This window comes from Prionailurus viverrinus, chromosome D1 (genome assembly GCF_022837055.1).
Source record: "Prionailurus viverrinus isolate Anna chromosome D1, UM_Priviv_1.0, whole genome shotgun sequence".
NCBI classification, from domain to species: domain Eukaryota; kingdom Metazoa; phylum Chordata; class Mammalia; order Carnivora; family Felidae; genus Prionailurus; species Prionailurus viverrinus.
In genome coordinates, this window is record NC_062570.1 from 3,332,786 (window position 1) to 3,360,190 (window position 27,405).

At 39.7% G+C, this 27,405-nt stretch overlaps 1 long non-coding RNA gene across 2 annotated transcripts; it reads right to left on the minus strand.

The window, feature by feature from the left end:
- Positions 1 to 3,919: 3,919 nt before the first annotated feature.
- On the minus strand, positions 3,920 to 27,403 carry LOC125146943 (uncharacterized). 2 transcript variants are annotated; one of them, XR_007144936.1, is made up of 5 exons: positions 27,203 to 27,403; positions 25,448 to 25,542; positions 19,901 to 20,059; positions 5,727 to 5,959; positions 3,920 to 4,992 (listed from the first exon to the last, which is right to left on the minus strand). It is a non-coding gene; the product is annotated as an uncharacterized LOC125146943 (long non-coding RNA). The 2 variants fall into 2 exon arrangements; XR_007144935.1 differs by lacking the exon at positions 19,901 to 20,059.
- Positions 27,404 to 27,405: the final 2 nt, after the last annotated feature.

Here is a 27,405-nt window from a genome sequence, read left to right on the forward strand (position 1 = left end):
TACATTAGCAGTCAAGGTAAAGTAAAGTGGTGTGCGTTAGCCTTTCCCAAGATGAAATTTTCTTTTTCTCCAACAGCCAGTTCACATTTATGTTTCCAATTTAATTCTATTTCTTTCGACCTTATTCTAATTTGAGAGCTAATTTCCTCTTTTATTCCCTCTAATATATCAAGTTACACACTGCCGTATGTTTATACTGGTGCACCGCCCCCCTATACACAGACTTCATAGTATTTATTCATTTCCTTTTTTATTGTTTTATATCTGACTCACGCATCTTAGAAAAGGTACCAAATTGTACAGGTCCAGGTGATCTTTTTCCTTTATGATTGCTCAAATACTAATTGATTAAAACTAAAAATAAGTCTCAGGGCACTGGGTGGTTTAGTTGGTTGAGCATCCAAGTCTTGATTTCAGCACAGATCATGATCCCCCAGGGTCATGGGTTCGAGCCCCATGTCGGGCTCCCCACTGAGTGTGGAGCCTACTTAAGATTCTGTCTCCCTCTCTCTCCCTTCTCTCTCTCTCCCTCTCTCTCCCTCTCCCTCTCTCTCCCTCCCTCTCTCTCTCTTTGCTACCACTCCCACTCATGCACACTCTCTCTCAAATTAAATAAATAAATAAATAAATAAATAAATAAATAAATAAAAATTAAAAATAAGCCTCAACCTCTCTCTAAGCTTTAACATAAACAGCAAACAAAAAAATCATTCACAAATAGAAACCACTTAAAATATCACACCAAATGCCACATGGTCAGGCCAAAACAATGTCTATTATAAAACAATCAAATATACGTCATTGAGATTTTGTTGAAACCAGTCCCTGAAATATTTTCATGGGCATGAGTGTCAGGATTTGCCTTTCTAGCTAGTCAGCTTGAATATTTCACTCCACTACAGTCACCTGGGTAAATATTGATACTTGTTTTTGCTGTATCCTAAGATCCAACATTTTACACTTCCATTAAGAATGGAATAATGTAAATAAAAGAAGAATGGCATAATGTAGGGGCACCTGGGTGGCTCAGTCGGTGAAGCATTCGACTTTGACTCAGGTTATGATCTCAGGGTTCATGAGTTCAAGCCCCGCGTCGGGGTCTGTGCTAACAGCTCGAAGTCTGGAACCTGCTTCAGATTTTGTGTCTCCCTCTCTGTCTGCCCCTCCCTGCTGGTGCGTGCTCTCTCTTTCTCAAAAGTGAATAAACATTATTTTTTTTAAATGGCATAATGTAAAACCGATAAGAATCAATAATAAGAAGAATTATCCAAGTGTTTCAAAGTGTACTAAAAAAATTTAAGTAGAGCAGTTCCTTTGGTCTCGGTATTCTACAAGGTCCGGCTCATGAAAGACAGCATGATACATGGGCCATGACACATCCTGATGGAGCCAGTGTGCCTTGTCCCTGGGCCGAGTGTCTGCAGGGCAAAGGTCAGCTCCCCTCCTCAACTAGCAACATGGCGCTTGGAAGTCTTTCTCACCTGGTCCTGCATTCCATCGCCCCTCCTGAGATCCAGGTTTCCCCTCCTTTCTGGAACCCAGCAGCACAATTTCTATTTTTGTGGGTGATCGTTGATGCTTTTTCCAACTTTCACATTCCTTCTTTTAGTTTGGTCGGGTCTGAGCTCTCTGTGCACCGAGTTCGGCCTGACTGAGCACCTTCAGTCTACAACCTACTTCTGTACCAGATTAAATAATCTTGATACTTCAGAAAAAAATTATGTCATGTTATGTTATGTTATGTCATGTTGTGTCATGTCATGTCATGTCATATCATGTCATGTCATGTCATGTCACCTATAAGTAAACATCCATTGTGTCATTTGAAAAATTTAGGTTTTGGCCAAACATTGGACCATATTCCTCCCACTCTGTTTAGAGATTGTCAAGTTCCCCACTCACTGAGCTAATAAAAATTAATAGCCAGAGAACTGTACTTGGGCTTTCTGGTCTCAGCTTTGCCTTTTTCACTTGTTAAGTGGGATCAAGTTGGGTAGATAGATAGCCGTGGTCAAATTTTGCAGATAGACTGATCAAATGCCTCCAGAAACATCTCTCAGGTTTTCAGGCTTCTCTCCAAATGGCTCGCTCTTGCTTTCACTGACTTCCAACACCTCTTCCAAATGAAGCCATACAGGTGGGAGCGTCTTCCTTCTGGTCTGCAGCATCCCAGACTGACGGGACAGACTGATGGAAAGACACCAAATATAGGCCCTGGATATGAGGCCCAGGAATGGGGCCAGAAGTAATGGGACATGAGGGGGTCCTCAGAGCAGTTATGAAGGAGCACACGAGCATAAAATTGCCCTGGCTCCTTGTGTCTTGTGGAGTTCCTGGTGGTTGTCTCCTGGTGGTCGTCTTCTTGTGACACCACTGCCTTTTTCTCTTCAAGCTTATGTCACCACGCGGGTGGACTTTACAGTGACACATAGGACCCTTTTGTTGTGGGGATAATATTGGTCGGTGCAGGGAAGACAGGCTTTTCGGGGAGCTACAGGCAGAACTACTGTCCAGGTCACCTGACCTTGTCCCTGCTGTCTCCTCCAGATGCAAGTTGGATTCAGGAACTAGCAGGTGCTTGTGTGGCCTTGACCACTGTCTCTTCTGACAAGATCACAGGAAGGAGGTGGGTCAGTACTGTTGGCTGCATTGTTGCACTCTTCTTTCTTGTCTATCAGTGAGTGCCCTGTTGTGTTAAGACTGCGAGGGTCATTGCAACGCACACTGAAAGCTAGGTAGCTGCAGTAAGTCCATTTAAATAAATTAGCTGAATATCTTTATTATAAATCTTTGTTTGTTTGTTTGTTGTTTTCAGGTAAGTACATTCTGGGAGGAATAGCAGGGTGATCCTGATGTCCGCCTCTGTTTTGGATGCTCCCTATGTCAGGAACCGTAAAACTTCAGGAATGTAGCCATCAATTGCTGAACAAAGGCTAATTGTGAGAAAGACACTTTCCACATAGTGTCCAGCAGTTTCCATGTTTCTGAACTTCTTCTGACATCCTGATTCACAAAATAGCATGTGTGTGTTATCCGTAGGAGCACTTCAAATGCTGTCGGTAACTGGCCTCTCCTTAAGGTCCTCTCGGTTCAGCTACCCTGCACGTGCAGGGTCTCGCGGTGAGTGAGATGTGCACTTGAAAGTAGACGCGATGGCCATCTGAGTCTTGGCCCCATGTTCTTTTCACGATCCCAGGGCTTCTCTGGGGATCTCCTAGCACCTCATGCATTTAGTAGTGTAGTAAAGAGGACCAGCTTAAAGAGCCACCATTACTTTTCAAGGAAGTCCCAGTTGGGAGGAGTTCATTGTGATCCCTCCCTCCTTGGGATGCTGAGAGCAAGAAAAGTGCCAGAGGACCGAGTCCTCGATGTGCTGGGGTCTCTGCTCTTGGTAACGGCGTTCAAGTAGCAGCAGTTGCGTGTCTTCCCTTCTTCAGACTCAACCCTGGTATGTAAATTAAACCTCAAAGTGATTGAGGAGACCGTGCTTACATTATTTGAACTTGAATTATGAATGGCCACAAAGTCCTTTAATATTCTGGGGTACAACTCAGAGGATGATCAGAATCTAGCGGTGTCTAACGAAGTTCACTCCCCGCTGGCCAGTGAGCTGGGATTGGCTGACACCCTTCATGGAGCCCTGCTAGTGTGGAAGGGAAGGAGCGAGGTCAGGATTCTGCCTACAAGGAGTGGACACCCTGTGTTAGTCAGGATACATGTTCAGCTGCTAGACAAAGTCCGCATATTAGTGGCTTCAACAGGATAGAATTGTATTTCTCTCCCAACATCTGAGCAGCCTGGACACATGAGAGCTCCAAGGCTCAGATCTTGGGGTCTTAGCGATGTGGTTTTGGGGTGAGGGTGGGGTGGTCAGGAGCCAATGCCCAAGAAAGAATTCTTGAGACATCTTTGGTGCGAAAAGGTGGTTTTATTAAAGCACAGGGACAGGACCCATGGGCAGAAAGAGCTGCACTGGGGTTGTGAGGAGAGACTGATTATATATTGTGGAGTTGGGGAGGTAAAAGAAGGGAGTTTTCCAAAAAGACTTTGATATGCTAAAGATGACTCATAAGATAATGGAGGCCTGGCTGTTGTCAAGCTAAGGTTGTTTCCCCTCTAGTTATTAACATTAGGATGGTAGGGGGTTCCTGGAGAAATGTTATACTTTGTATTTGCCTCAAGTATTTATCAGTGGGCTGCAGATTATGAAGAAATTTAATTTTACCTGCCATTTCCTCCATGTCTTTGTTCCCACATGACTATGGAGGGGAGGGTGATGTTGGGGCTCCAGGAAACTGACTCTTTGGGTTTCTGGAGGTTAGGCTATTGACAAGATTGCCTTTATCTTGTAATTTACTAAGACATTCATAAACTGACAGAGACTCGTGTCCTGCATGGCTGTCATTTCTGTCATTCAGCCATTTGTTTTCTTGCCTGCTTCCTTTGTTCTTGGGCAGCCAGGAGTGACTGAGGAATGTCACACATATCCCATGGGAGTTGGGGGGAGAGTGAGTAGGGGATGCTAGATTGCTTTGCCCTCAGCCTGCCTTTTGCTCCCTCATCATTAGGGACCCAGGCTTACTCCATCATGTCATGGTTTAAGATGAACCCTTCTTCAGTTTATCCCAACTTGTCTCATTCCACTCTGAAGGGACAGTGCACGGGAAAGGGGAAAGGACATTCCATCCCTTGTAGGCACATCGGCCAAGCTTAGCACATGTGATGTCACCAGCCTCCCTCCAGATAACATGTAGTCATTTGGCCACAGCCAGCTGCAAGAGAGGTGGTAGGAAAAATAAACTTGATGGGATACTCTTCCAATTTTACCTGAATCAAACGATTCTAAATACCATTTCCCGTTGGCAGTTTATTTTTGTCGTGAGAATCTCCCCATTACCGCAGTACCACCAAAGGTGGCCTTTGACGTCGAAGGCAGTCTGTTAACTTCATCATCCCCGAAAGGCTTTTCTTTTACAATGTTGGAGGTCAACACTGGAAAAAACAAAGAAAAAAAGAGCAAGATATATAACTGGAGACGGGAAAAGTCTGATTAATTGCCCTCTCCTCTTAGCTCTGTCTATAAAGCGACCAATGAAAAAGTTGTCATGTTTCTTTTTTCCCCTCTGGGGCTATTGAGGACTCCAAGATGAGGCCTTCAGGGTACACCCAAGATTTGGGAAAGGTGGATAAACTGGACAGGAAGTAGATGTTGACCTATAAACAGGAAATAAGGACCTAAAAGGCATGTCACAAGAGCAGGGCCAACTTGGGACAGCCTACCGCAGGATGTTGGATATAAGAACTAGACTCTGAGCTTGAGCAGTACTAAGTTTACCTGAACTACTGAATGGTCTGTGAGTTGGGCAATAGAATATGGAAAGCAGGTGTTGGGCTCCATGATATGGCCCCTGGACCATCCCACCTTTAGAAGAATAAATGGAAACTCACTTGGAGAGAGTTCTCGGCTGGCAAGACGTGGGTCTGCGGCACTGTAGTCAATAAAGCTTTGGCTGACCTGGTGCTGCTTCCCAAGTGATGGTGTCGGAGATCAAGCCAGGTCCACTGCTGTATAATTTTCACCTCCCCCTTCTCCCATCCCTTCCCGATTTAGCACTCTGCCCTCCCCAAGCCCCTGATTGTGCCCTTGCTCATGGATGCAGCAAAAAAGACCTGATCTGCCAAATGCATTAAATTACCAAAAGTCAAGAGTATGGTAGGAGACGTACCCGTTCCCTTCACGTTGTGTTTCAAGAATCCCATGAAAATGACCTGTGAGTAGTTGAATATCCCCCTTGTCTTTTATGTTCTCCTGGAGGACTCCTATTCCTTGTGTTCCAGTGCAGACAGAGCTGTACAGCTGTGTTTATACACACGGGTGCCATTCTTTTCGTTCGTCCCCCCCTGGTGAGTCACTGGATTAGTCCTTGAAAATGAGCAGCCAGCTTCCACTTGAGCGAGCCTGCAGTTGATAAGAACGAGTTGTGCCTTCCTATGGGAGCTGAAGAAATCCCCCAAGGCCTTCCTAATGAGGCCAACAGTCCATGGCCCTCTTCCCATGCAAATGAGGTGACCTCAGTCAAATGTGGCCCGTTCGGGAAATCAGAGGAGAATCTTAAAATCAGCAAAGACCCCAATCCTTCTAGATTTTGTCATTCTCTTCCAGAAGCCTGGGGGATGCTTGGCTCATCCCCCTGTCCTTCTGCACTTGCCAAGGAAAACAGAGCCTCCAGCTCGAGAAGCAAAGCAGCTCAGGCAATTTTATGATAGAGAGAGAGCTTTTCTTCCTTCGTTTCTCTGCCCCTTTTGCTTTCCCTCCTTGTTTCCAGCACTCAGGAACTTGACAAGAAGAATAAAGATTTTGAAAACACATATTATCTTTCTCAAGGATTTTTTTTTTAATTTTTTTACATTTATTTTTGAGAGACAGAGACAGAGCACAAGTGGGGGAGGAGCAGAGAGAGAAGGAGACACAGAATCCTAAGCAGGCTCCAGACTCGCAGCTGTCAGCACAGAGCCTGACACGGGGTCAAACCCACAAACTGTGAAATCATGACCCGAGCTGAAGTTGGACACCCAACCGACTGAGCCACCCAGGCACCTCTCAAGGATACTCTTAAATAGCAACCTTTTTGGATGATAAAGCCTCATCATTGTTCATGGCCACGAGCTTTTGGAAAGTAAAGGAGAAGTTAAAGAAAAGCCTGTTCACTCTTTCTTTCTTTCTTTCTTTCTTTCTTTCTTTCTTTCTTTCTTTCATCAAATTGTGTATGTATCCTTCCTGTTAATTTAGGCCTCCTGTGGGATAGACAAACACCTTCATATCCACATTCTAATTACATTCGGCACGTTCCTTCTCTTTCCTCAGGCTCAATCTTGTGGAGGATAGGATTGTCCTTTGGAAAGGACAGAACAGCTCTACACATTTGCCTATCAGAAACTTCCTTACATGCAGTTTTTCAGACTCATTTTCCCTGATATTCGTATAAGGTGGGAGAGGAAGATCACTCTCTGAATTCCAATGAGAAAGAGGGGCATGCCGAATACACAGATTCCCAGAGGCTGTGAGTGTAACCTAATTAATGAACCTGAGATATTGGGGAAAACTGAGTTGGAAAGTTGCAGAGGTGGAAAAATAATCATGTCTTTGGTTTTCATGCATACCGAAAGGTCAGGTTTGATGAAAGGTGATATTGATCGATACACCTTGGCAGATGCGTGGGCTGACTTGCCACATAATGATTAGAACTAGAAGATGAATTTAAATGGTACCTCTGAAAAATCATTTTAGTTATTGTGTGAATAACATATAGGATTAAGGAGAGGAGAAGTCTGGGAAATGAAACTTTGGAACTTCCTCTCTGCTTTGGTGGGCGAGACGTGCTACACATTAAAATTAATAAGAAAATGAAGACTTGGGGTGCCTGGGTGGCTCAGTTGGTTGAGCGTCTGACCTTGGCTTAGGTTTTGATCCCGCAATTTGTGAGTTTAAGCCCTGTGTCGGGCTCTGTGCTGATAGTTCAGAGCCGGGAGCCTGCTTCGGATTCTGTGTCTCCTCTCTCTGCCCCTCCCCTGCTCGTGCTCTGTCTCTCTCTGTCTCTCAAAAATAAATAACTGTTAAAAAAAAATTTTGTTGGAAAAAAAAAGTAAGAGAATGAAGACTTGAATATTACCCATGATTTTCAGTGTCCCCAACCGTCTTGCAGACTCTTGAATGCATCTCTAACCAACTGAGGACATAAGGATTCATGCTGTAGATGTGGGAAGCAGATTGAAGTCTGAAAGGCTATCAGACTTTCTTGAGGAAAAATTAGTTAACCCATTTGATCTCAAAGCCTGTGCTGCTGTGCTCATTTGTGTTACAAATGTGATTCGTTATTCATCTCAGTTTAACACAAATTGAGACACTGATAGATTTTTCCAAGGAAATAAATGAGTCATGACCAACCTTTTCCTGTATGAGGTTGAATGTGGGGTACATAATCATCATTTGAATAAGATGTTCCTTTAAAAAGCAGTTGGGATGGCATGTCTCAAGGCTGTTTGGATGGCAATTTAGCAGCATGTCTGGCTACAGGATTTTGTCCCTCTCTCCTTCTCAGAAATACTTTCAGAAGTCAGGAAATTAAATCCTTTGAGTCGCAAATACCTGTCCTTCCTTTCTCTACTTAAATGTAGTAAACGAACTCCTAAGTTGTCTGGTAGAATTGTATGATTTGTTGAATTTAAAAAGTGACATACAAAGAATAATATGGAGAGATTCATGGTAAAAGAAACTTATGCTAAAATTTTAGAAGTAGATATACAGTGCTTCCATATTTAAAAAAAACTGCATATTTATTTTTTGAGAGAGACAACTCAAGCAGGGGAGTGGCAAGGAGAGAGGGAGACAGAATTGCAAGCAGGTTTCGCACTGACAGTGCAGAGCCGGATGCGGGGCTTGAACCCGTGAACCGTGAGATCATGACCTGAGCCGAAACCAAGAGTCAGACACTTACCTAACTGAGCCACCCAGATGCCCCAGATATAAAGTACTTTGAAATTTTATTGTGTGTACGTGTGTGTGTATTCATTCCTAGTTATGATGATTATAATAAATCACTTCTAGTGAGAATTCTAAAAAAAAGGAAAGAATATGGTGAAACGATTTTTATTTCCTTAAAACAAGACAATTTCATGATGGGAAATTTGGACACTGTGGAAAAGTTTCAAACAAAAGAGAAATACTGTCTACATTGCCTCTCTATGCACACATTGTATCTTCTGTATTTGTGTTTGCTTCAAAAAGCACATCAAGATAAAATTGTATTTATTTATTTTGTTCTATAAAGACTGTTATACTACCTGAGCATTAGTGCAAAATACATTTGGACGGCAGGTCCGAAATCAGAAAACTTTACCAAAACACTGGAAACTTCCCAAACATGAACATGGCATCATCACACATGTACTGTTCTCGATGGTGGAGTCCGTGAGAGAATCCAACAGAACATTCAGAAAGCAGTGAATGCGTGTGCTATAAACATCAATGCATAGAATTTTTTTTAAAGAAAGAATACAAAGAGAATGGAATCACGTTTGTTACTATTTTTTCAGTGATTCTTCAAGTGGGTCAGGTTAGCTTTTAATTTCCCTGCAGTCTCCTTCCCTCGTAAGTTAAATTAGCCATCTGTCTGCCACACATTTCGTGTGAGAATCACCTAAAAATGTAAAGCTTTTGAGTCACTAAAGACAGAGGTATTAAAAAGCATTCTGATGCCTGTAAGCCGTGTTAATTTTATATTAACTGAAATTAGTGACCTAGATTTTCATGTCTCATTTATGTAGCTTGTAATCTGTTTAGAGCCTTGTATTTTATTATTTTATGAAAATTCTATGATGCTTTAAAATTTTTCTAGTTATAGAAAAAAATGGCAGCTGAAACAAACAGAAGGAACTCCAATAAGTTTCGTAAATACTTGGCAGAACTAACAAGAAGGGAAAAAAATTGACGGTCCTATAATCAGGACCCAGTGGAATGTAGCTGTCTATCTATCAACCTCTCATTTCAATTGTGTCTCCATAGCACATACGAGAAATGAATCGGTTTACATCTTATAACTATAATATAATAATAATGCAAGTGTTTGGCTTCTAGATTTGCAATGTGACCTTGGGCAAAATCCACAAGATGTGCTATAGATCACAGGGGGAGATCTTAACCCTAAAGAAAAGGAAAACATTTAAAATTAATATGCTAGCAACATATGCCACTCACTAGTGACAAATTGATAGGCATAATGTAAAACTAATTCTGAGGAGGGTTAAGAAAGATGTTAGAAGCTCAGTACTGGACAGATCAGGAAAAATATGAAGTGTTAACAGAAAAGGCATGGTCTAGAAATAGTCTCTTTTTTTTAAGCAGATAGGAAGGAAAAAAAGTAACATTCAAACATCACCTCTTTGATATTCTTACTGCTGCTACCTAGGTAAGCGATGGCATCTAGAACACTAAACTCAATGATTTAGATTTTTCCAATCTTTTCCTGTCGTATGTCCGACTAAAATCCTACAAACACATCACAGTATAATTTTAATGTAATATGGAAAAAACGTGTATCAAAATTACTTAACCTCCAAGCCATAGTGGATGCCCATGTGTGAAAGTTAAAAAACGTGTAGAAAAGACTGTGAGATAAGCTTTAGAATTGATGTTTCTTCTTTCCTTTTGAAGACCAAGGTCTCAGCATTGATTCAAGCATTGAGAAAATTACCAAAAATAAGGAAAATACTAAGTAGGACCAAGTCTCAGGCTCCTCATGCAGCCCTGTCTCTTTCAGAAATGTACTCAGCGTGGAAACAAAGATCAGGGTGTCTCACAAGCAGCCTGCTCTAGCCGGATTGGTTAAAACTGTTTACTTTTTTAAGCAAGATACACATATTCAGTCTCTAATATTCTCCTCAGTCTTCCCAATATATATACTTTTCTTTTTGTAAAACGTGGTTCTTTTTATACCAACTGCAGATTATTATGATACGAGAAGTCATCTGAGGGCAATCTTGATGGTACTGTCATTTTCATCAGCTTTGAGTTCACACTTGGCTTCATCTTTGGTTTGCCCTTAACGTTCTCTGAGCCTTTTCATTTCGTATGTAAACATAGTGAGAATCGTCTGCATGGCTCCTGCTTTGAATCTCTTAGATCATGCAGTTGAACATACTTAACGTATTGCCTGGACTGTAATATGCAGAAAACTCAATCCCATTTTCTTCCCCTTTCTTCAAATGTAGACTTCCAATATTCAGATAACCTTTTCCTCCAAATCTTAGTCTAACAGAGATTTATGTGGGGGAAGAGTCATTTACCGTAAGAATTCCTGTTCTCTCTTGATGTTTTTTTAAACTTTTTTTTTTGAGAGGGGGTGGGGAGCATGAATGGGAGAAGGGCAGAGAGAGAGGCAGACATAGAATCTGAAGCAGGCTCCAGGCTCTGAGCTGTCAGCACAGAGCCCGATGCGGGGCTTGAACCCACAAACTGTGAGATCATGACCTGAGCCAAAGTCGGATGCTTAACAGACTGAATCACCCAACCAGGCGCCCCTGTTCTCTGTTGATTCCTAATGACTACATTTTAAGTTCCTAGAACTCTAATCTTCAGATGAGGGAAATGTTCCTGTACCTCCAGATTTTCCAGGCACACCTCTTCTCCTCTCTTTGCATCATTTTCTATCCTGCCTGTCATGGATTCTTTTCTAGGGGGTCTAGAATATATATCACGGTCCTGTCTAGTGCTCAGTGGATTAAAATTTTGGAAGCAAGTTTGAGGCTAGCATGTCATTAGCACTCATGTATGTGTGTTGAATGAACCAACGTGTGACATTAATTGCTTGATGACTTGTTAATAAAAGAAATTCTTCCCTGTTAGTTTCTCCAGCTCACTTTAAGCAGATTACTTCTTCGTTCCTCCAGCTAAACGTCACAGTTTTGACTCTGCCTTTTCTCTGTAATAAAAAGTGTCTTACAGAGTAGTGCTCTGCACAGCAGCAACTCCTCCTCTAGAGATATTATTTTTAATAATAAGCTTGTAAATCTCATTAAAGTATTAAAACCACAAATGATACTTCCCACTTGAAAGCCCTAGGTGACACTCTACTTTTTGTCTTGGTCTTTACCTACTGGGTCTCTCTAGCTGTCACAGATCACAAGACAGGGGAAGTAGGCAGCATTTCTTTGCCAGAAAAAGACCGAAGTAGGCAGTTTCTGGCGGCACGTAAAGCTTTTCCTATCATCATTCTATTTCACAGGAATTAAAAAACCGAGACAAGCAAGCAGCAACTCTGTGAATGACTAATAGTTATTACTGAAAACAAGTGTTTCACATTATTGACCAAGAAGGTAACCAGATGACCAGCACTTTCCGTTGCTTGGACTCATCACGCATCGGAAATTATTGGCCACGAGTTTCACTGCAATACTGCTGCTCAGGGGCCACGGTGTGGCAAAGAAGTCAAATGGAAGGGACTCCACGGTCATTTGAATGCGAGAAGAGGAAAATGTTTTTCTCTTCTTTTAGAAAATAATCACAAAGACCTGCTTAATGTATTTAAAAATAAATTTGACTTAAAATCAATTTCAGGACGCCTGGGTGGCTCAGTCGGTTGAGCATTTGACTTTGGCTCAGGTCATGATCTCACGGTTTGTGGATTCGAGCCCCATGTCGGGCTCTGTGCTGACTGCTCAGGGCCTGGAGCCTGCTTCAGATTCTGTGCCTCCCTCTCTCTCTGCCCCTGTCTCTGTCAAAAATAAATAAACATTAAAACAAAATTAAAAAAAAATCAATTTCCATTTTGGTAAAATTAATTTTTGACATAAACGTGGTTTGGAGTAACATATATCTTATGGTGCTGAAATGCCTTTTTTTTTTTTCTCCATTCTTTTTGTTAACACAAAAGGTATTCCAAGGATGAATTCCACAAGTCAGGTGGCTCATACTTGTATTTAACATTGTCGTGAATTTATTTCTAATGAAACAGAAGATGGGTTATTTTCTTTCTGAGCTCTCTCTATATATTTATAACGTCTATGAAGGGTGGGAGGAAGAGAGGTGGGGAGAAAAAGTAGAAAGAGAAATATATAGAGAACGACTGAGTGACGTTTTCAGAAGCGGAGAGCTCACTACTTCTTCACCTTTTTTATAAACATACATTCTCTTCCCTGAGATATCGATTCATCTTTCTATTTGTTTTAATTACCTCTGCAATGCCAGGTGCTGACCTATCTCCGTCTCATTTTTTATTCCTTTTCATTAGGAGAGTTCTCAAATATATAATAGCTTGCTTGACCAGATGTCCTGATTTACTCAGAAAGGTTTAAATTTAATTCTGTTGCCCCCATGTAATTATTAAAAACAGTCTTCCTTTTGCTTGCCAAAGTGTCCCTATTTGGGCAATAAATTACATGTCACCCCAGTAACAGATGTTCTAGAAGCATATTCCTGGCTCCTTCAGACACTCCTCTAATGAAATACACAGATAAAAATAAAGATCAGACACCAATCTGTAGCCCAGTTTTGTTCTTAGATAGTAGTACCTCTGGCAAATGAGGAAGAGTGCTCCCTCAAGGCCATGACATCCAGCCTGGCAAGGACAGTGTGGCTTCAGTGTGGCTCCCCTCATCTCCTGGGCTGGACACCCTTGGGGGTCAACAACCTGCCCACAGGGTCCTACTACAAACCTTGTATCTACCAGAAATTGATCAATTAGAATACATTATCATTTTAATCTTCAAGGTTTCTGTTATTGTGTCTTATTGTCACAGGGTTGTTGAGCCATGACCAGGTTGTACTTAAGGAATCAGAAGTAGATAAGAGGGGATGATGAAACATTTCCTACATAGAAAATCATGATGGCGGGGGGTGCCTGGGTGGCTCAGTCAGTTAAGCATCTGACTCTTGGTTTCAGCTCAGGTCATGATCTCATGGTTTCATGAGTTCGAGCCCCACATTGGGCTCCAAGCTGACAGTGCGGAGCCTGCTTGGGATTCTCTGTCTCTCTCTCTGTCTCTCTGTCTCTCTGTCTCTCTGTCTCTCTGTCTCTCTCTCTCTCTCTCTCTCTGCCCCTCCCCTACTTGTGCTCTGTCTCTCTCAAAATAAATAAATAAACTCAAATAAATAAATAAAATCATGATAGGGAGAATGGTGTTAGGGGGTAACTTATTAAAGAATCTTAACTGAGAACTGACAGATGGAGGGTCTAAGGATTTGCAAACTCTGTTGTATGTGAAATTATTTAGTGGCCATTCACTAGGGGATAAATAAGAAATTATAAGGAAATGATCAAAACCTCTGAATAATTTTGTTGAACAAGTATTTTAAATACTCTCTTAGAGTATGTTGACTTAAATATTTAAAACTTATTTAAAGGCAATACGAGGAAGACATAGCAATCTGTATAGATTCCAGAAAAAAAGGAAGTGACTTTTAATAAACTTTTGATAGGAGATAATTTATTATACTGATTTAAAACATCTATTTTGAACTAGTATCCACTTACATCATTAGTTGGAAAAAAATAGTTATTGAAAAAGACAAAGTCTTTCTAATACCATAATTCTGAAGCACTTTGTTAGCACAGTGAGTTATGTAACAGAAATTGGGGTGCAGCTATTGAAAGATGACATTCTACTATTTTAGAAAATGTAAAAAGATCAAAGGAAACTACTTAGAACTTTTGTAAAAGAAGTTAACGAAATGAATATTAAACAAATAACAATTTATAGTCCACTAACAACCAGTTAAATGTATAAAAGGAAAAAATACCGTATTCACAAAAGCAACAGTCTGTATGTAATATCTAGAAAGAATATCTATAGGAATGGCATCTATAGCAGATTATTATAAAATATTGGTAAAGAACAATAAAGACCTTAATAAAAGCAGTGGGAACTTGCTGCATTACTTACTGGAAATGATCAATACTGTGTCTACAGGAGCATTGTCTGTAATACAGAAAGAAAGAGAGACAGGGAGGGAGGGAGGGAGGAAGAAAATAACCTATATATTCAACAGTAGTTGAATGGATAAGTAACTTACTTTAGATAATTGGTAAAATGAATGAATTATAGTTTTATAGGAGGACATACAGAAAAATATCCGAAATAATATTCAGGAAACAAAAAGAAAGTTTTAAAAGAACATACATAATACAACATTTAAAAAATTTTTCTAAATGTTTATTTATTTTTGAGAGAGAGACAGAATGCGAGTGGGTTAAGGGCAGAGAGAGAGGGAGGCACAGAATCTGAAGCAGGCTCCAGGCTCCAAGCTGTCAGCACAGAGCCTACGCGGGGCTTGAACTCCTGAGCCATGAGATCATGACCTGAGCCGAAGTCAGACGCTGAACCGACTGAGCCACCCAGGCACCCCCATAATATAACATGTTATATAACATTTTATAAAAGAACATACATAATAAGAACATTTAGACCATGGTACTTTGTACTCTATATAAAAACATTCCAGGACATAATAAATAGCAAATACCTCACTCTGCAGAGGAGCAAAGGTAACAATACTACATCCAGGCTCATTGAGTTCCTGTGTTTTTTGTTTTTTGTTTTTTAAAACAAGCTTTATCAGGTATAATCCACACACCATGCATGCATCATACCCATTTAAGGTGTATGACTCAGCTGTTCTCAGTATATTCACAAAGTTGAGCAACCTCACCATATCAAGTGTAGAACATTTCCATCACACCAAAACTAAAGGAAACAGTGGGACTTCGTGGCGGTCCCTTGCAATGTCCCTGAGCACCCCTGGGCCCGAGCGATGGATAATTTACTTTCTGTCTCAGAAGAATTCCTCCTTCTGGATGTTCCACATAAGTAGGATCATACAGTTTATGGTCACTGTGACAGGCTTCTTTGACTTAGCATGATGTTTTCTAGTCTCATACCTGGTATATTAGGGTGTATCATTACTCCGTTCCTCCCCCCCTCTTTTTGCTAAATAATATTATTTAATGACTGTACCACATTTTACTTATCCATTCATCTCTTGATAACATCTGGATTGTTTTGACTTTGTGACTGTATTGAGTAATACTGTGAATATGCATACATAATACTTGTGAATATGCATACATAAATTTTTGTGCGGATATTCATTTGTCTTGGGTTCCTGTGGATTTTTAAGGGGTGTGCACATGCAAGTTTCATTTCTATATAAGAGGTAGGCTTAGAGTGCCTGCCTGGGTGGTTGAGCTGGTTAGGCGTCTGACTTTTGGTTTTGGCTCAGGTTGTGATCCCGGGGTCGTGGCATTGAGGTCTGTGCCAGGCTCCACAGTGAGCGTGGAGCCTGCTTGAGATTCTCTCCCTCTCCCTCTCCCTCTCTCTGTCTCTCTCTGTCTCTGTCTCTCTCTGTCTCTCCCTCTGTCTCTCTCTCTCTCTCCCTCTGTCCCTCTTTACTGCTCCACTCTCTCTCCATATATAAAATTTTTTAAAATGTTTGAAAAGATAGGCTTATCTATAATGTTTCAAGAAACGTAAATGCAGTAAGATGTACTCCCAAATTGATGTGTAAAATTGCCACAATTATGGTGCTGTCCCACATTAATCTTAGAGTTATCAAATAAAGTGAATCTGGAGTTCACCCAGAAGAAAAAAAAATTGAAAAGTGAGAAAAAATGATGGGAGAGTTTAAATTAAACTATCAAAAAATATTAGATAACTGCAATAATCAAAGATTATCATACTACTATAAAAATTAACGGAATAGAAAATTTAGAGCAGACATACCACTTCCTACGAGTAGAAGTTTAGTGAAAAAGAAAACTAAATAGTGCTAAGATTATTGGTTTAGTATTTTCAAAATTTAAAGACAGATAGCCAAAGCCACAAAATAACTAAATTTAACTGAATATATATGATATGTGTTTCTATCTATCTATCTATCATCTATCTATCATCTATCTATCTACATATATAGAGAGAGGTGTCTTTTTTTAATAAGAGGAAAAAAGGTGAACAAGAGAGAAGGAAAAGGAATGAGCCACAGACAATGAAACACCAAGGCTTCTCATTGTTTGTTTGTTAAATGAAGTTTTTGTCTGAACCCAATATGAAAATTCCACACCATGAAATTTATAATATTTTTGTTTGACTTAGGAAGACCTCTGCTTTAAACGTTAGTCTTCCAAATTTATTTTTAATCAAGGAAATATTTATGAAAACGCATTAGTGGTTGGAGAATGAGAAGACAAGCCACAGACTGGGGGGAAATATTTGCCAAGATTATGTGATAAAGGAGTGTTATCTAAAATACAGGAAACACCGTTAAAATTCAACAGTAAGCAAATGAGCAGGCAATCCAGTTAAAAAATGGGCCGAAGACCTTAACAGGCAATTCATCAGGAAGGTAGGCACATGACACATAAGCATATGAAAAGATGCTCAACATCCTGTGTCATTAGGGAATTGCAAATTAAAACAACACCACACCTGTTAGAATGCTGAAAACAGGAAATGCAGGCTCAGATGTGGAGCAACAGAAACTTGGGTTCCCTGCTGCCGGAAATGCAAAATGATACAGCCTCTTTGGGAGACAGACTGTCAGTTTCTTACAAAAATAACGTTTTTATCACATGATCAGCAATAGCGTCCCTTGGCATTTACCCAGAGGGGTTGAAAATATGTGTAAAACTGCAGAGTTTCTATTATAGAAGATGAATAAGTACCAGAGAGCTGATATATAGTTTAGTGACCGTAAGAAACAAATACTGTTTTGTATGCTTGAAATTTACTAAGAACATAGGTCTTCGGTGTTTTTATCTCACACGCACTCACACTCACATGGTAACTGTGAAATGATGGGTACATTAGCTTCATTGTGATGATCACTTTATGGTGTATACATATCCCAAAACATCAGGTTGTATACCTTTACATGTACAAAATATTGATTTTTGGTATCAATTATACCAATAAAACTATTTTTAAAAAAGAAAACTTATGTCCATGTAAAGACCTGTGCAGAGATATTTATAGTAGCTTTAATCATGACCAAACTTAGAGCAGAGATGTCTTTCACTAGGTGAATGGTCCAACAAACAGTGGTACATTTGCACAACGGACTGTTGTTCATCACTAAAAAGAAATGAGCCACCAAGCCATAAACATACCTGAAGGAGCCTTGAATGCATATTCCTACATGAAAAAAGACAACCTGAAAGGCTATCTAATATGTGATTCCAACACTCTAACATTCTGGGAAAAGTAAATACTACCGTGACAATAAAATGATCAGTGGTTTCTAGGAGTTAGGGAATAAAGAGGGGTGGGTACACAGAGATCAGAGGATTTTAGGGCAGTGAATGATTGTTTATGGTATTCTCATGATAGATACATGTCACCCATTTGTGAAAAATCATAGCATGTGCAACACCAAGACTGTGGAGTTGGGTCAATAATGATGACTCAATGTAGGTTTATTGCAATGAATGTACCACTTCCCTGCAGGATATTCATAGATGGTAGGCTATGGGTATTTGGGGCAAGGGGTATATGGGAATCCTACTTTCTGCTCAATTATATTATGAAGCTAAAAAAATTCTGTAAAATATGGTTAATTTTTTAAATTAGGATTAAAAAATAATAATTCATATTTTCTAGAGTATTATATCTAATGGCTATATTTTCTTTATAGTGATTTTGACTTCATACCAATTCTTTAAGATATGTTTTAAAAGCATGTCCCAGTTATTAAGAGATGAGATATTTTAATTTTAGACAGTAGCTATCTTGAAATTTTAATTGTCCACAAATTTCAAGAATATTTTGACTTCAAACTTTTAAAAAAATTTTTTTTAATTTTTATTTTATTTTTGAGAGAGAGAGAGAGACAGAGTGGGAGCAGGGGAGGAGCAGAGAGAGAGAGGGAGACACAGAATCTGAAACAGGTTCCAGGCTCTGAGCTGTCAGCACAGAACCCGATGCAGGGATGAAACCCACGAACTGTGAGATCATGACCTTAGCCAAAGTCAAACGCTTAACTGACTGAGCCACCCAGGTGCCCCAACTTCAAAGTTTTATAGTAAATTTTGTAAAATTATACATGGTTATGCAGTGGAAAACTCCTTTGTATGTAAGAAAATTTTAAATTTTAAACATAGGCTTTTTGTCTCAATGGAAGCCACTGTAAACAAAGTGGCTTCGAAAACCATGGAAGAAAATCTCCTATGCTTTTTATATAGAAAATAAAAATGAGGACTCATAAGAACTAGAAATTATTTCATCACAAAATGGCAAGATAGAAAACAAATTTGTTTAGGAAGTACTGTGTATTATCAAGAATACTGCTGACCCTCACTCCCTGAAAACAGGATGACATAATTGACTGTTCTGTGGATAACTACAGCACATTTATTTATCTTTGCATGTTCTTCAAAAGCTTCTGCCATTTTCTTTTTAAGTCCGGGTTCAAAATCCTTTTAAGTGTCTCTTTTCACTTAGTGTCTGTTCTAAATTTAAGGAAAATACTTTAAAACTTTTTTTTTTCATCCTTCTCCATTCAATTCTGTTGGCTAAATGAGCAGATAATAGTATTTCTTAGGTTTGTACAATTTCCTTACACATCCTTCTAGAACCAGCTTCTGGCTACCCAGATTTTGTTCCCATCATGTGTATATACGGTATCAACCATTTTCTCCTTACAGAAGAAATGCCCCAGCTGTGTTCTTTGTTTTGTTTGTTTGTTTGTTTGTTTATTTATTTATTTAGAGAGCACACATGTGTCCTGTGTGGATGAGTGGGGAAGGGGGGCAGGGAGAGAGGGAGAGAGAACCCCAAGCAGGCTCTGTGCTGTCAGTGCAGAGCCCAACACTGGGCTCCAACTCATGAACCCTGAGATCATGACCTGAGCCAAAACCAAGAGTGGAAACTTACCTGACTGAGCTACCCAGGTGTCCCCCAAGTTGTGTTCTTTGATTTCAAATTTGGGAATGGTGAATCCCTGAGCCTGGGTGGTTCAGTCACTTAAGCATCTGACTCTTGATCTCGGCTCAGGTCATGAACTCACAGTTCGTGAGTTCCAGCCCTGAGTCAGGCTCTGTGCTGACAGTGTGGAACCTGCTTGGGACTCTCTCTCTCTTCCTCTCTCTACCCCTCCACTGCTCGAACTCTCTCTCTCTCTCAAAAAAAAAAAACAATTTAAATTACACATTTAAACATTTTTAAATTTAGGAATGGTGAAATTAATCCAATATGCTTTTACTTTACTAAACTCATTGGGAACTTTCATATACTAATATATTGTGTGATTCTTGAAGCTGAACTGCTGTATGCTGTGCTTCCTGACCACTTTTATTTTACAGAAGAAATTTAAACATTTAAAAAAAAACTTTTGATTTTGAAATAATTATGGACTCACACGAAGTTGAACAGATAGTATGGAGAGACCCCCGTACTCGTCCCCCAGTGTCTCCCCGTGGTTACGTCTGACATGATTATCGTGCAGTGTCAAGGTCAGGAGATCGACATCAGCACAGTCTGTCATTCCGTGTCAGTTCATGACATACATCGATTCCACCTGTCACAGCATTCAAGGTACAGAATGAGTCGATCACTGCACAGAGCTCCCTCAAGATACCCTTTTCAAGTTATATCTTCACCACCTTACACCCACTCTTCCTAAACCCTGACAAACACTAATCTGCCCAACATCTTTATAATTTTATCATTTCAAGGGTATTGTGTAAGTGGATACACACAGTATATGATCTTTTAACACTGGCTACTTTTCACTCCTCACAATGCTTTTGAGAGTCATCCAAATTGGTGCACATATCAATGGTCTGTCCCTTTTTATTGCTGAGGATAATTCCATGGTATGGATCTACAACTGCTCGTAAAACTTTACCTTTTGAGGAATATGTATGTGCTTTCATTTTTTTGGCTCTTACAGATAAGCTCTTAGGAACATCCAGGCACAGGTTTCTGTGTAGACATACTTTTCATTTTTCTTGAATAAATGTCCACGGGTGCAGGCTGCTGGATTCTGTGGTAAGTGTATGCTTGCTTTTTAAAGAAAATGTCAATATTTTCCAGGCTGGCTCTTCCATTTTATATTCCCAGCAGCTACGTATGACTCTGTTTTTCCACATCCTTGCTGGAAAAACTTGGTAGTTTTTGTGTTGTCCATATTTTTTAATTTTAGCAACCCTTATAGGTATGTAAGGATATCTCACGGTGGTCTTTAACTGCATTTCCCTAATGGCTAGTGACGTTGAATATTTGTATTATATGCTTAATCTGTACCTGAATATTTTCTTTATAGAAATATCTCTTTATTGTTTTTGCCGTTTTCTAATTGGATTATTTGTGGTTTTTTACTGTAGAATTTATAGAGTTTTTTATTTATTCTAGATATGGGTCCTTTGACAGATGCATGGTTTGCAACTATTTTCTCAGAATCTATAACTTATATTTTTATCCTCTTGAACAGTCTTGCAGAATACATTTTTGTTTTAATTTTGATATAGTTCTTTTTAGCATGTTCTCGCCTATGGACCATGTGTTTGAGTTTTTGTCTAAGAAACCATCACCAAACTCTTATCTCAAAAGATTTTCTCTGACGTTATAATCTAAATTTTTTTAATGTTTTATTTATTTATTTATTTATTTATTTATTTATTTATTGAGAGAGAGAGAGAGAGAGAGAGAGAGACAGGGGAGGGACAGAGAGAGAGGGGGGCACAGAATACAAAGCAGGCTCCAGGCTCTGAGCTGTCAGCACAGAGCCTGACGCAGGGCCCGAACCCACAAACTGTGAAGTCATGAACTGAGCCGAAGTCAGAAGCTCAACCGACTGAGCTACCCGGACACCCCATCCAATGTTGTAATCTAAACGTTACACAGTTCTGAATTTTACAGTTAAGCTTACAATGACTTTTGAGTGAATTTTTGTATAAGTTGTGAAGTTTGGTAAAGGTTTATTATTTGTTTGTTTGTATATTGGTTTATATGATTTTTAAAAAAATTTTTGCCTACGGATATCTAATGCTCCAGCACCATTTGGCTCAAAGGTCTTCCTTTCTCCACTGAATTGCTTTTCCACATTTGTAAGGAAATCAGTCACCTGGTTGTAGTTGTATGAGGTCTGTTTCTGAGTTGTCACCTCGATTTCATGCATCTGTGTGTCTACCCCTTGGCCAGTACTTCACACACAAGTCACTATAGCTACGTGGGATGCCTTGAAACCTCTTAGAGTTATTCCTTCCACTTGTTTCTCTTTTTTCAAAATTATTTTAGCTATTCTCGTTTATCTTCCCAAACAAATTTTGTCTACATCTATGAAAATTGTTCCTATAGTTTTCACAGGAATGGCATGAAATATGTATAATACAAAAATATAGTTTCCATGTTAATTACATATTTCCATTCATATTTATATAAAATATATGTATGTGTTTATGTTACACACACACACACACACGTTTGGTAAGAAGTAAAATCTTAAGTGTGTGAATCTTCCAATCCATGAACATGTCGTGTCTCTTCATTTATTTAGACCTTTTATTTATTTCATCGTTTACAAGTTAGCATATAGGTCCTTTACATGTTTCGATGGATTTACACCTGAGTGTTTAATTTTTGTTGACGTATTGTAAATGGTAGATGGCATTTCATTTTATATTAATTTTGGTTTTTCCCCACATTCCATATTTCGGTATTTCCTTTTTATTTTCACCACCTCTTTCAGTCATGTTTCTGCTTGCTTATTGAAGCATCATTATGGCAGGCACTTTTAACTTCTTGTCAGATGATCTAGCATCCATGTTGTCTTCATGTTGGCATCTGTTGATTGTCCTTTGTCATTTAAGTGGAGGTGTGTCTGGTTCATGGTGTGATGTGTGACTTCTGATTGAAACGCGGACACTTTGTGTACAATGTTATGAGACCATGGACCTTATCCAAATATTGTGTGTTTGCAGGCCTCCTCTGACACTTAGCAGTGGAAGAGGTGTGTTGTCTTCTTTTTGCCCAGGGGAAGTGGAAGTCTGGGTCCCCGGATGGGTCTCCAGGGACCCTGGGGGTAAGGGCTGCTTCTGAGTACTGCTCCGTGGGCATGGAGGTGCCCAACCTACCCATCAGGGGAGGGCACCTTATTTCCATCCCCAACATGGCTTTTAATGCCAGGACAACAACATGGCAGCCTTATTGCTGTTGATGGCTGGTGAAGGCCCAGTTTCAGTAGGTTTCCTGAGATACCGCCATGCAGGAAGTGATGGGAGAGGCTCACTAGACTCAGGTAGAGGTTGAGGTCAGACTTCCACCTGCTCTCCACTAACACCATCTTGGGATGGGGCTCAGCAGGCGTGACAGACCGGGCTCCTCATGCTGCCTTCCTCAACACTCTGGGGATGGAGATGCCGGTCATGACCCTGCCAGCGCATAAGTCTAGGTCATGACCCTGCCAGAGTACAAGTCTGGGTTTTCCACTTAGCCTTTGCTGGAGGAATATGGGGGTGGGGGAGCTCTACACTGTTTGTTTGAAGTAGAGTGACTGTTGTCTAAATGTTTTCTGTTTTGTCAGGCCTTTCCTTGGTGCTGGCTAGAGAGAGCAAGCTTTTCTTGGGAGTTTTCTTGGTCTGTGCCTCATGATGTTTCTGGATTGCTAGTTTCTCCTATTCCCCATCTGGAATATATATGGCCTAAATATTATCCTGAACATTACCCTGTTCATAACTATATTCCTGGAAAAATGAAGAAGTTTGTGACTCTTTCAAAAAACTTAGGTATGTCTGAATGATTCAGTTGATTAAACGTCCGACTCTTGATTTTAGCTCAGGTCATGATCCCAGGGTTTGGGGTCCAGCCCTGTGTTGCGCTCCATGCTGGTGGGTGCAGAGCCTTGTTTGAATTCTCTCTCCCTCTGCCCCTCCCCAGCTCATGCTCTCTCACTCTCTCTCTCTCAAAATAAATAAATAAATAAATAAAACAAAAAACCCACAAAAACAAAAACAAGACCTTGAAGGTTAGGAGGAAAATTCTTGTCAAAAGCAGATTACTAGGGGAAACACAGGATTTGGGAGGCAGTGAAACTAGTCTGTATGATGCTACATTAGCAGACACATGCCATTATACGTTGGCCAAAACCCTTAGAATGTACGCCCCCGAGAGGAGGACCCTAGTGGAGACGATGGACTTGGGGTGACGGTGACATGTCAGTGTAGCTTCATCAGTGTTTCCACGGAGGATGGTGCCAGCTTGCGAGGCTGCACCCGTGTTGGGGCAGGAGTGTAGGCGACATTTCTGTATCCCCCACTCCATTTGTCTGTGAACCTAAAACTGCTCGAAAAAATAAAGTCTATTAAAGGTAAGGGGGCGGGATGGGAAAGCTTATTACATAAGTTGACATTCCAGAAAAATGTAACTACAAAACCTTTATTTTCTTTCCTGCAAGTCCCTAGAGTGATCTTGGATTTGAGAGAATGAGTTAAGCATTCATTGGGCTTAATTTGTTTTTGAATGGGATTCCATTTTAAGGAAACTAAGTTTCCCAATTGCGGTAGTAATGAATCATCATCTCACGTTTATAGTTATTGGAAGAGTTACCGTGTCAGCCAAACAGAGCCATCTGGACAAGTCTTTCCTATCACATTAAGTAGCTTTTGAGGAAATGTTTATGGAAATCAAGTGTATAACTACCCCCCCCCCCGGTCTCTTTTGAGGAATATTTTCCTGGCAGAGAGGCACATCTATATGGTCTTTCAAATGACTCTGAATTGTAGTTAGCATTTGTGCAAGAAATATTTTGCTAAACTAAATCTTCAAGCTGGAAACCTCAACAGGGATGTACATTTCCCTTCGGGCTTGGTGACTTCTGTTTTCTGGCAGTGTCCCATAAAGCTCTATCACTAATTGCTCTCGACAGCGCAAATAGATGGGACTGCAAGGTAGCACCTGGAAACTGCGAGGAAGACAGTATAATAACTAGTGTGCACGTCCTGCTACAACCAGAGTAGTCACAGTTCTGTGGGGATTCGATCTTCAATTTGCTTGAAAAAGCAAAAACAGAAACAAACCAAAAACAACACATGCTAGTAGTCATAGTCACCTTTGAATATCCTGTAAATCATCTGTGAAGTTAAGCGTGCAGAAGGGAAGTGTGTGTGCCGAGGTGTGAACACCACAGCCATCTGCCATTCGGAGAACTCTCTGGGATGACAGTGAAGGCCAGAGGAATGGGTGATTTTCTTTGTTCTCTCTTACTGTTAAATGATATATAACCTAGTGAACTGTCATAACTACTTTCGGATTCAAGGATTAAGGGAGATAATGGATCAACTTCTTAGGGACTGGTTAAGTCTTGAAATCATCCTGATGATGCCATAGATATATTTTGGATTCTGGACACAGACCAGATGTCAAAATGAGAGAAAGTTCAGGGCACCTGGGTGGCTCAGTCCCTTATGTGTCTGACTCTTGATTTTGGCTCAGGCCACATTCTCATGGTTCGTGAGTTTGAGCCCCAAATGGGTCTGTGTGCTGACAGTGCCTGCTTGGGATTCTCTCTTTCTCTCTCTCTCAAAATAAATTAAGTTAAAAAAAATAAGAGAAAGTGAGAATTCCTTTCAGTGTCTCAAACATTGTCTCAGCCCTTTCTAAACTAGAGACACATATTTTAATGGAAGTGACTTCTTTATTGATGTCTCTAGTCAAGCATAAATACATTAGTTCATTAATTGGCTGATTGATTAATTAATATTTATGTATTTCCATATGCGTCTAAGGCATATTAATTTATCTCAGGAAAGTACGTCTGAATACGAGCAACATTTTCTAGTATAATCTGGTTATCTGGTCAGTATTTTCTCTGTCAATCTGTTTACCTATGTAAAACATATTTACAAGTTCTTGGCCACAAAACTTTCTACCTAGATGCATAGGTTTATAAGGATTTATAAGAACTTACTTTTAAACTTTGCATAAGACACAGATCCATTGTTTCAACCATGCTTTGACACAGGTGCATCTCAGGATATTTCTGCTCAGATCTAGCCCCAAAACCTGTAAGAAAGTTATGTAAATATCATATTACACATTACATGGCGTGACCTGTTTCAAGGTAGGAATATGACACTTTTTGAGATTTCTTTATCACTTTCAGAATTATTCTGATAATTTAATGTATCCCCTAGTCAGTTTTACAAATGCTAAACACTTAAACCCTGCTTTCTGACATTCACATAATTAATTTTAGGCCAGTGGGTCACATGCCTTCCTTTTATTCTCTGAGAAACTGGAGCTTACCTCTAGAATGATGCATTGCAAGGAACCTAATAAAATTGATGATAATGCATTCACTGGCAAGTTTCATAAAGTGTGACAGGCACATCTTTATGAACAAAATGAAACTATTGCTGAAAAGCATTTTGTATACCCCCAAAGTTGTGTGGCCTCTGTACATTCATAGGAGGAAAAATAAAGTGTAGCTTTTTAAAGTATTAATTAATATTTCAAGTTTAGGGCCATGAAACACCCCAGAAGCAGCTGATTACTTTCTCTTTTAAGTCCTTTGCCTTTGTTCAGGTAGTCTCACAAATAGTCAATTAACAGAGTACACATTTATTATATGCTAACTGTCTGCCCAGAATAACCTAATTAGAAGACAGTGGGCAGAAAAGATATGTCAAAACCACATTTGGAGAAATATTAGCAAAATGGTAGGTATTTCCTTGTTAGGTTTTGAAATAATTAGTTATTAAAGTCATTTTCACCTCACCCGGATCTGCTAGTTCTGTTCTAAAATGCCTCAACATTGTGCTTGTTTTAAAAGTCAAATAAACAATATTTATAATAAAAAGACAATAGCTGAGCCAAAGTGCTTTTTTAAAGAAGTTGCTGGCAGGATCCTTCTCACTGAACGGAAGTTTTGTGTTTATACTTGTTAGCAATTGTACCTTCATTCCTTGGTCTGTTATTATTGGTTACCTTTTTGTGACGACTGAAGAGATGTTTTCTCCAAATATTATTCTTATATGATTTATTCTTGTTGGTAGGTTTTAACAACAACATTTATGTGTGCACTGTACTACGTATTTTACCTAAGGGCTCCATAGATGTTATCTCATTTAATTGTTGAAGTAATCCTTTGAGATTTTGAACTTCCAGAGCTTAATGTTAGAAATGAAAAAATTAAGCTGTGGGCAAAGCGATAAAGGCTTATTAAAGTCACACTACTACCAATTTGGTGAAACTAGAATTTGAACTCAGGACGGTAGGAGTCCAGAGCCTGTGATCTTAACTAGTCACAAAGGTGTTTTTTTTTTTTTTAAATGTGTACTTTCCTTTAGAGAGTCGTTGAAGTAAAAGCAATGATCTTACCTAACTATTGCTTAACAGATATTCTATGAAGATACTTCATGACCTTCTATAAAGATAGGACTAAAATAAGATTCGTGGAAATTCCTCTAAATTCCTTGGCCTTGAGCCAACTCAAGTCTCAGAAAGAATGTGAATGGTTCAGTCTGTGCGTTATAACTGAGATCCAGAAATAGCTTTGAAACTTAGTAAGAATGAAGGAAGTTCATTCTCTATCAGACAATGGGAAATATTGAGATTCCAATGAGCCATATGGAAATAGAAAATCATGCAATTTTTTTTGGTTTATTTTAAGATATAAACATGTTTCCAAAAACACAAAGTATGTTTCTGCTTATTCACTTACCATTATTCGGTGATCTGGCTGAGGCTCTTCACAGAGTCGAAATATCGGGACTTATTTTTCTTGTGAAAAAGGAAAAGGACGCTCCAGTAGAAAAGCCATGCAGGGTCCCTAGTGCAGGGAAATGATATGAAGATGGCCCGAGAAAGTCACTGGGGAAGTACTCAGTATAGAAACCTACTTCTGCAACTCTTGAGCAAGAGACA